Source organism: Apium graveolens, chromosome 2, assembly GCF_009905375.1.
Source record: "Apium graveolens cultivar Ventura chromosome 2, ASM990537v1, whole genome shotgun sequence".
Taxonomy (NCBI): domain Eukaryota; kingdom Viridiplantae; phylum Streptophyta; class Magnoliopsida; order Apiales; family Apiaceae; genus Apium; species Apium graveolens.
Window position 1 is genome coordinate 261,655,694 of NC_133648.1, and position 10,347 is coordinate 261,666,040.

Here is a 10,347-nt window from a genome sequence, read left to right on the forward strand (position 1 = left end):
TTGCAATCTCAAACAGCTTTTCGGTACCGGCTCCGGTTACCTTCACTTCTATTTCCATTTTCTCAAAATCTCTTATAAACTCTCCAAAAGACATTATCATCTTGAGTCTCTCCTTTTTACTAAGGGCATCAGCCACCATATTGGCTTTCCCCGAATGATAAAGAATCTCCCAATCATTATTCTTGATTAGCTCTAACTGCCTCCTCTGGCATATGTTGAGCTCTTTCTACGTGAAAATGTACTAGAGCACTTATGGCTTAGGTAATTCTCGCACTTCTCTCCATACAAGTAGTGCCTTCAATCCTTAGGGTAAAACTATTGCCACGAGCCTAAGCTCATGAGCGGGGATATCGAATTTCATATTACCTTAATTGTCTTGACATGTACGCGATTACCTTACCGTGCTGCATAAGCACGCACCCTAAGCCCTTGTGCGAAGCGTCACTATACTTCACAAAATCTCTTTTTCCATCCGGCAACGCCAGCATAAGGGCCATCACCAACCTCTGCTTCAGTTCTTGAAAGCTGTTCTCGCATTTCTCTGTCCATTCGAACTTCTCAGTCTTACGAGTAAGCCGCGTTAAAGGGGCTACTATCTTTACAACTTGAACGAACCTCCGGTAGTGACCGGCCAATCCTACCTTTGGTAGTCGACCAAACCATGGTCATCAATTCATCAGTGGTCCTTTATCCAATCCTGTCAGGATCCTCCATGGGATCCTCCTCAACAACTATCCCTTCTAGGACAACATCCTCAACCGCTAAATTCTCAATATCAACATCATCCGGTCCTGCATTAGGACACTCTATCGGATCCACAATCCGATCTCCAATTAGTAATAAAATATCATCGCGATGTTGCTCCTCAACCTCAGGGTTCGGAGTCCCGCTACCATATACGATAACGAACTACGCTCCTATCACGATGTTTATAAGGGTTCCCATAAGGGTTTTAACTGTCAGTACTACGTTAGGTAGCCCGACTATGAACTTGGCAAGAGTTCTTATTATCTTAGTGAACTTATTATCTTAACGTCCCATCATCTCTGAGGTTTATAACGCTTAGCTCTGATACCATTTCTGTAACACCCCCAGATCCGGGGTCGGGGATCCGGGTCGTCATGGTCTTTCTTTCCACAATATCACTTCACTTAATTAATAATAATAACCTTATGATGTGACCCCACACTAACACACACCACAACCCGTTATAGTCTCAGAGATGAAATTTAAATAAGTACAAGTCTTTGAATCCACAATTTAAAAGTTATTACAACCCAAAATGATTTCTTGATAAATTTACAGTTAATTGCCATTATCTGCCACAAGTTATAATTATACATAATTGATTCTCAAAAGTAGATGGTCTGATCTACAATAGATCTACCTCTGCAGCTATAGCAGCTACAACATCAACGGGAAGACGCGGGACGCTTCCCACGCGCTTGCGCTGGGTCTGCTGGAGTCTGGCCATCTTTCCTAACTGTTGTTGTGTGATGAAGAAATAAAGCAAGGGTGAGCAGCAAGCCCACCAAAATAATATGTATAATGATTTACAATATATGAGCCTTCTCATAGTACTCATGAAAGTCTTGGTCAAAAGAAATGAACCAAGTTTGATATCTTAATGCGATGAAGTCGCAAAATATTCAGTATATATATATATATACTTTTCAAAATCTTGGAAGTCCTCTTCCATGCATAATATACACAGAGTTCCAGTGTATAACTGTATAAAAATATCGTTGCAAGGTGATCTCATATATCTAACCTTGTCTCAACGTTTTTCTGAAAATCTTTGTCATGCATAAGATAATCATTAACTAGATATAAGTTTAAAAGATGAAGTTACAAGATACCCCAAAATACTTATATCTTTCCCAAATACTACTTGAACTACCCCCGTTCAAGTTATAATCAGTTTCAAAGGTTCATCACATAGATGAGACTACAAGACAAGATTTGAATAGATTCAATCTTTGAATATCATTATAAATAATGAAGTTACGAGATACTTCATTAAGTCCCGATATATAAATATATTCATATATATCTCCCATACATTTCCTGAAAACCTCTGTCATGTAAAGTATGAACAGAGTTGCAATATCCAATGAATTTGGAAGGAAAAGAATTTTGGCATAAACCAGATATCTTGCTAATCAGGCAAAGATACCAATAAGTAACCTTTTCTACTGTAGATGGATGAATTCCTCACCGGTCATCACCCTGGCCGCATTAGGACCTCGCGCTAGACCGTTACCCGGCCACTCACGCGTTGATGGACTGCCACCCAGCCACTTACACTTTATAGACCGTACCCCGGCCTGTCGCTTATGCCGACTCAATCAGATGGACTTACTTCCCGAACATTGGGCAAGTAATCAAATTGTTTTCTCAAAACAGCAACCATGTTGCGAATATAAAATACACCACAGAGCCGGATCCCCAAGATTTTTGAGCGAATATTCAAGTCTCCTTCGAAAGGAAGATCTTAAATCGGAAAACGAGTTTTGGGATCTGCTCTAACTTTTTAAAATCATTTTGAAGACTCGAAAACATTTTTAAGAATGTTTGGAGTAAAGCTGATTTAATGAAATAAATCAGTCCCGATATATTAGAAAATATCTGAATATTATTATTTAAATAATATTCCCATAAAGATAATATTTATAAAAAATAATTGAAGTAGAAGTTTTAAAACTTATACTTGAAATGAGTATTAAATAACCAAAGATACACTTATATGAAAGTATTATCTTTATTTGAATAATCGAAAATAAGTTTGATTATTAACACCTTATTCTTTAATAAAATAAAGAATATATTTCAGTAATAAGCGGAGTCATAATACCTCGAATGAATATTATAAATAATATTCATTAAATAAAATAAACGGAGTCATACATCCTCCAATGAATATCCAAGTAATATTCAATAAATAATATAAAGGAGTCATAAGTCCTCGAATGAATATTCAAGATAATATACATTAATAAATAAAGTTATCGAATAAACCTTATTCGATTAATAGTTTTGAGAACTATAACCATATATATATATAAATATATATATATACAAAATCTACTCGGGATCCTCGACTCCCGTTTTAGAAAATGTTTTTCACCTTTGGGTCCCTATACTAAGGGTATATGCAAGTTACCGCTATTCTCTAGCATAGGTATTATCAACTGAACCAACAGATATATATGGCAAGAATACGAAACAGGCATGCATATATATACCATATCAGCATGCTTCAATATATCACAACATTTGCTAATTAACCAACATGCATCTATCGCAAGATAATGCATATACATATATTCATCACAACAACAGTTATAACGGGTAGAAAACTTGCCTGAGCGACTGGGGGTTACGAATGGCTCGGGACGAGTCTGGTAACCTATAAGCAACAAGTAAGTTGGAATTAAACCAAAGTCACTTGTAAATCTATACTCTAACCAACTCAGACTCTAACGCTCGTTTTGCGCTTACTGGTTTGCTTAAGTCACCCGGGCACCCTCGGCTCCACCATTTTTAATAATTTAACCTTTACGAGTTTTAAGGCGATTCCTTCACGAGTGTCTTACCAACTACCTAACACACTTACCATAAATGTTTCATACATTAATTAACCCTTTTTGGTCTTTAACCTATGTTTCAAAGTAAGGCGAGGGGAAAAGTTTCGTTCGCGAAACGCCGTTACTTGAAACGGTCGTTTCTCCTAAACCGTGCATCGGAATCGAACGAACTACATATCAAAACGAAGCTCGTAACATGATCTATCTAGACATGGCAATTGTCATAATTTAGCAGGGGGTTCTCGGGTCCTAATGTTATGCACAAAAACAGTCTAAAGAAAATCGGACGTTACGACAGCTATATTTACGCGATTTCCAATATTTTAAACCATTCAAAACCATCCCAAATCAACCTCAAATCCAACATACAACCAACATCCATCCTTATCACATCATAACAACCCCAACCAATTCAATTTAATCATTCATACTTATGCCTAAGCTTAACTTTAATCATACTTAAGTTCTTTTAATCAAAACAACAACATTTACCAATCCAACAACATCCCAAAACTCACTAATCTCTACATACACAACCATCAAGCCTCTCATGAACTACAATACTCATATTATGCTCTTAACATTCAATAACAAAGCTTGGTTAAGAGATTATACCTTCCTTGAAGCTTTTTAACACAACACAAGAGCTTTGAATGCCTAAAGAACCTTGATCCTTGCTTGTATAACCTTAATCTTTCATAAAAATTCAAGAAAACTAAAGTTATTTCTTGAAGGTTACTATTCACCATCTTCTTCCTTGATTTATTGGAAGAGATTGTGAAGGAATTAGGAGCTTAAACTTATAGCATATCCATATCTATGTACAAGGAAGCTTAGATAATTACCTTGTGATTTAACAATGCTTGGAACTTGATTTTTGATTTTTCTTCCTTTGAAAAAGATGAAAAGCTGAGAGCAATGTTTGAAGAATGAAAAATTTTGTGTTTGATTTGATTTGTTTTGGCTAGCTAGGTTGTTTTGGTTTTGTTTTTGGTTAATTACCCTTCTAACCTTGAACTTTGTGTGGTTTACAATCATCCAACAATTCCTTCCTTTTTTGTCATGCCTATGTCACCTTGCACATGTCATAATGCTCCCACTTGTCCACACCTTGTGGTTTGATGATGTCACAATCCCTGGCTTCTTGTACAAGCTTGTCTCTTGGTCACTTATTTGTTTTACGGTTCGCTTATCTTTCGTTCTCGTTTATCGTTTGAGGGATCATACCCGGGATCTTATTACTTAGGTTCCCTTAACCTTTCTCAATATATTATATTCCTTTTATGATCCTCTCCTATAATCCTTTAATTTAAATCCTTTTTATCCTGTTACCTTTTTCTCAATTCTTTCCGTATCTAGTGGATTTCCGGGAAAAATCAAAGTGTTCGGAATTGGATTCTGACGATCTTTACATACACTTATATACCATATAGAGTACTAATAAAATCTCAGAATATCCATAACAGAACCCCTACATAGTGTGGCATGAAAAGTTTTCTCGTTCAGCAAAAACACTATTCATAAGGGTTTCAAAATTTCTCAAAAATTGGGGTTATTACAATGGATACGTGGACAGGTTGCAGTCTTTGAATTAACGACATATACTGCTGTAGTCCAGAAAGCTTTGATCATCGAAGGGGAAAGTGAAAGGTCTCAACGAGACAGAGGACAGGGAAGTTTCCAAGACCGTTTCAGCAGGAAGCCGGGATTTAAAGCCCGAGCAAATTTGAATTTCAAAAGGATAGGACAGGGTACACAAAAAGCAGGTAATCGTTTCCAAACCTTCAAACAACAGGGAATTGTTAAGGTTCCAGTGCCATATTGCAAAACTTGTGGACGCAAGCATACCGACGTATGTATTAAAGCAGATATGACATGTTTCGAATGCAAGCAGAAAGGGAACTACTCTAACGAATGTCCAACAGGAAAAACAGCAGAAATCACTTGCTATCAATGCAGAAAGAAAGGGCATATCGCTAGGAATTGTAAAGGAACAACAATGTCAGCCAGTATTCCAAAAGTATTGGCATTACCTCCGCCACCACCGCCGAATCAACCCAAAGCAAGGACTTTTAACATGACCATGAAAGAAGCAGTGCAGAGTCCAAGTGTGATTGCAGGTACGCTTTTGGTAAACTCCGTAGATTCCACAGTATTAATTGATTCTGGAGCTACCCGTTCATTTATTTCTGAAGAATTTCTTGATAAGTTACATTGCGAAATTGAATGGTTGGGCGAGACGTTAATCATAAAATTAGCGAATGACGACCAAGTTCCAGTAGATCGAGTATGTCCTGCGTGTTATGTAGAAATAGCTGGACATCATTTCTCTGTAAACTTAATTCCTTTTAAGCTAGGAGAATTTGATGTGATTTTGGGAATGGATTGGTTAGCGTATCATAAGGCTCAAATAGATTGTGCGAATAAGAAAGTGAAATTGCGAACTGCGGAAAATGCAACGGTAATATTCAAAGGCAAAAAACAGCGGAAGAAATTTCTCACCGTAATGCAGACCAAACGATTACTTTGACAAGGATGTGAGGCGTACATAGCTTACGTGTTAGATACTGAAAAAGGAAGTCCTAGAATAGAAGACATCCCAGTTGTATGTGAGTTTCCGGACATCTTTCCAGACGAGCTTCCAGGGTTACCGCCAGATCGAGAAATCGAATTCACGATTGATCTAGCACCAGACACAGAACCAGTTTTGAAAGCTCCATATCGAATGGATCCAGTTGAGATGAAGAATTGTCAACGCAACTGCAAGATCTTCTAGACCGAGGCATCATACGACCTAGTGTATCCCCATGGGGTGCACCAGTGTTATTTGTGAAGAAGAAGGACGGCAGCATGCGATTATGCATCGACTATCAGGAGTTGAATAAACTCACTATTAAGAACAAGTATCCTTTACTAAGAATTGACGATTTGTTCGACTAGCTAAAAGGAGCTGCGTGGTTTTCAAAGATAGATTTGTGATCAGGCTATCATCAATTGAAGATTAAAGCTGAAGATATTCCTAAGACTGCGTTTCGTACGAGATATGGACATTATGAGTTTTTTGTAATGGCATTCGGTCTGACAAACGCGCCAGCTGCATTCATGGATTTGATGAACAGGATATTCAAGAAATATTTGGACAAGTTCGTGATTGTATTCATTAATGACATTTTGATTTACTCCAAGACAGAAGAAGAGCATGCAGAACACTTGAGGATAGCTTTGGAAATCCTGAGGAAAGAGCAATTATATGCAAAATTCTCAAAATGTGAATTCTGGTTGAGGAAAGTACAATTTCTAGGGCATATCATCAGTAGAGAAGGCATCCAAGTCGATCCAGGAAAGATTGAAGCTGTGTTGAACTGGGAACGACCAAAGACACCAACATAAGTTCGAAGTTTCTTGGGATTGGCAGGATATTATCGAAGGTTTGTCAAAGATTTTGCAAAAATAGCAACGCAGCTGATCAAGTTAACTCGAAAAAGTGAAAAGTTTGAATGGAATGATAAGTGTGAAGAAAGTTTTCAAGAGTTGAAGAATCAGTTAGTGACCGCACCAGTACTAGTATTGCCAGACGAGCAAGGGAATTTCATTATTTTCAGCGACGCTTCGTATCGCGGGCTAGGATGTGTATTGATGCAACATGGTAACGTTATCGCATATGCTTCGAGACAACTTAACCTCATGAACAGAAATATCCTACGCATGATTTGGAATTGGCAGCGATTGTATTTGCATTGAAACTTTGGAGACATTATCTCTACGGTGAAAGATGCAAAATCTACACGGATCATAAAATTCTGAAGTATATCTTTACGCAAAAGGAACTGAACATGCGACAACGTCGATGGCTGGAATTGATAAAAGATTATGATATTATAATCAATTATCATCCAGGAAAAGCAAATGTTGTAGCGGATGCGTTAAGCAGGAAAGAAAGATTGAATTGGTTAACTTCATGCGAAGAATTAGCCAAGGAATTCGACAAATTGGAAATTGAGATTCGTATTCCCAATGAATCTGCAGAAGCTATCTACACTATGACTTTCCAACCGGAGTTGTTAGAGAAGATTCGTCGCTGTCAAGATGAAGTAATGAGTCAAGATGACGACTGGGCGGGAGAAGAGATCACAACTCAGAAAGATAGTGAAGGAATTTTACGCTTTGCATCGAGAATCTGGATCCCTAATGTGGTAGAATTAAAAGAAAAAATAATGCGAGATGCGCACAATTCGAAGTATTCCATTCATCCAGGAAGTACAAAAATGTATCGCGATCTAAAGGAAAACTTCTGATGGCCGAATATGAAGAAGGAAATAGCAGAATGGGTGAGTAAATGCTACACATGCCATCGAGTTAAAGCGGAACATCAACGTCCGAGCGGGTTATTGCAACCATTAGACATTCCAGAATGGAAATGGGAACATCTAGCGATGGATTTCGTGGTAGGACTATTAAGGACTAAGACAAATCATGATGCGATATGGGTAATCATTGACAGACTCATGAAGTCGGCACATTTTTTACCAATTAACGAAAGATTTTCGCTCGACAAATTAGTGCACATGTATCTCAAGGAAATTGTGATGCGACATGGAGTTCCAATATCTATCGTATCTGATCGAGATCCTCGTTTTAACTCAAGATTTTGGAGACAATTTCAAGAATGCCTTGGAACGAAATTAAACATGAGTACTGCGTATCATCCGCAAACCGATCGGCAAAGTGAAAGAACTATTCAAACGATTGAAGTCATGCTACGAGTTTGTGCGATCGATTTTGAAGGCAGTTGGGATGAACATCTACCCCTAGTGGAATTTTCTTACAATAACAGCTATCACGCCAGCATTGGAATGCCACCGTATGAAGCACTATATGGGAGAAAATGCAGATCACCAGTACACTGGGATGAAGTTGGGGAACGCAAGATTTTGGGTCCAGAATTAATTCAGCAGATGAAAGAAAAGATTGAACTTATTCACAAACGACTCGATGCAGCACAAAATAGGCAACGCAAATACGCAGATCAAGCAAGGAAGGATATGAACTATCAGGAAGGAGAACACATATTACTTAAAATATCGCCATGGAAAGGATTGACCAGATTTAGCAATAAGGGTAAATTGAAGCCACGATACATCGGACCATTTGAAATTTTGAAGAGAGTAGGAAAGCTTGCATATGAATTAGCTTTACCGCCTCATATGCAACATATTCATAATGTGTTTCACATATCAATGCTTAAGCGATATAATCCTGATTCTAGGCATGTAATAGAGTATGAACCGATAAATATCCAACCCGATTTGTCTTTTCTAGAACGACCAGGAAATTTACGTTGTATTATATCATATTTGTAATAAAATATGTATTAATATGTCAGTTATATGTGATTATCTGTTAAACCCTAATTGATATGTGTTACGTGTATTTCGTATCATTTCTGTATTTTTAAGGTATTTTTCAGATATTTTATATCGTATTTGTAGGTTCCATTTCAAACATTTTACAATCCAAACAATGATTTTAAAGCCAGTAATTCAAATAAAATAATGGGCCTTATTTTTCATTAAACGGCTTTTACAATCGCAATATTCTGAACATCTAGATATTTTATGAATTTTCTCATTTTACGAAAAATGACTTTTTCGGGCCCCATTGGGTGTAAAACCCCACAAAAATCACATTTTTATTTTTATAAAATTATAGGACTTTTATTTATACCATTTCTTTGTATTTTTGAATTATTCACAATTTTTGGGAATTTTTGGCATATATATTGTATATATAAAATATTTACAAATTAAATTTTAATACCCAAAAATTATGAAAATTAGGGCCAAATATTTTTATTAAATGTATAATTAGCCCCTTAATTTTATTTAGGAGTACTAATTTTTCAGCTATAAATACCCTAATTATTATTAATTTAATTAATTAAAATCAGAAAAATTCAGCAAAATCCCCAAATTCCAAAAATTAGGGTTTGGTGTTCTTGAGATTCAACCAACGATTTCATCGTGATTCCGACCTCCAAATCAGACATGTAAGTAGTCGTTGCAAAGCTCTTGATCTCTACTTTCTAATTCTGTTATCAATTTTGAGTTTTATTGCTTCGATTTTCAATTCGATTTTTTAGGGTTTATGTGTTATTTGGGCGTTTTTGATTCAGGAATCGTTTGATTGTTTTGATGATTTGTATAGCTTTGTCTTGAGTTTAGGAATGATTTTGAGTATTCAATTGATTGGTATAACCCCAGGAGGGTATGGTTCGAGTTCATGGGTTTAGCCGAATTTTTGATTCGATTTTCTGTGATTTTGAGTAATCTGAGATTGTTTTGGTTATGAAGGTTTCATTGTAGAAGGTAATAGCTTTATTTTGATATATTAATCGTAATTTTTCATGTACGGAATCGTGATTTTGAGTTTTGGCCGGACTTGTGTTTGATTTGATCGGAGAACTAGTTGTAGGGGTTATTAGATTATGATATTAGTTTAGTTGTATTCCTCGTGAAATTCTGAACAAAGACCCATCAAACAACGATTCGAACGGTGCTGGTATTGCCTGGAAATCAAGCTTGCCGGACTTGGGTTGAAGGTCGCCGGATTTTGAACGTTTTTCGCCGGAGAAGATGGTGTAGGCGGTGTTGAGGATCATCGAGGCTAGGGCTGAACTACAGGAAGGTTCTGGAAGAGATTCGCATTGAAAACGGAGAAGAAACATCACGTTAAGCTCGTGATTTAAGCTCGCCGGAGTCCG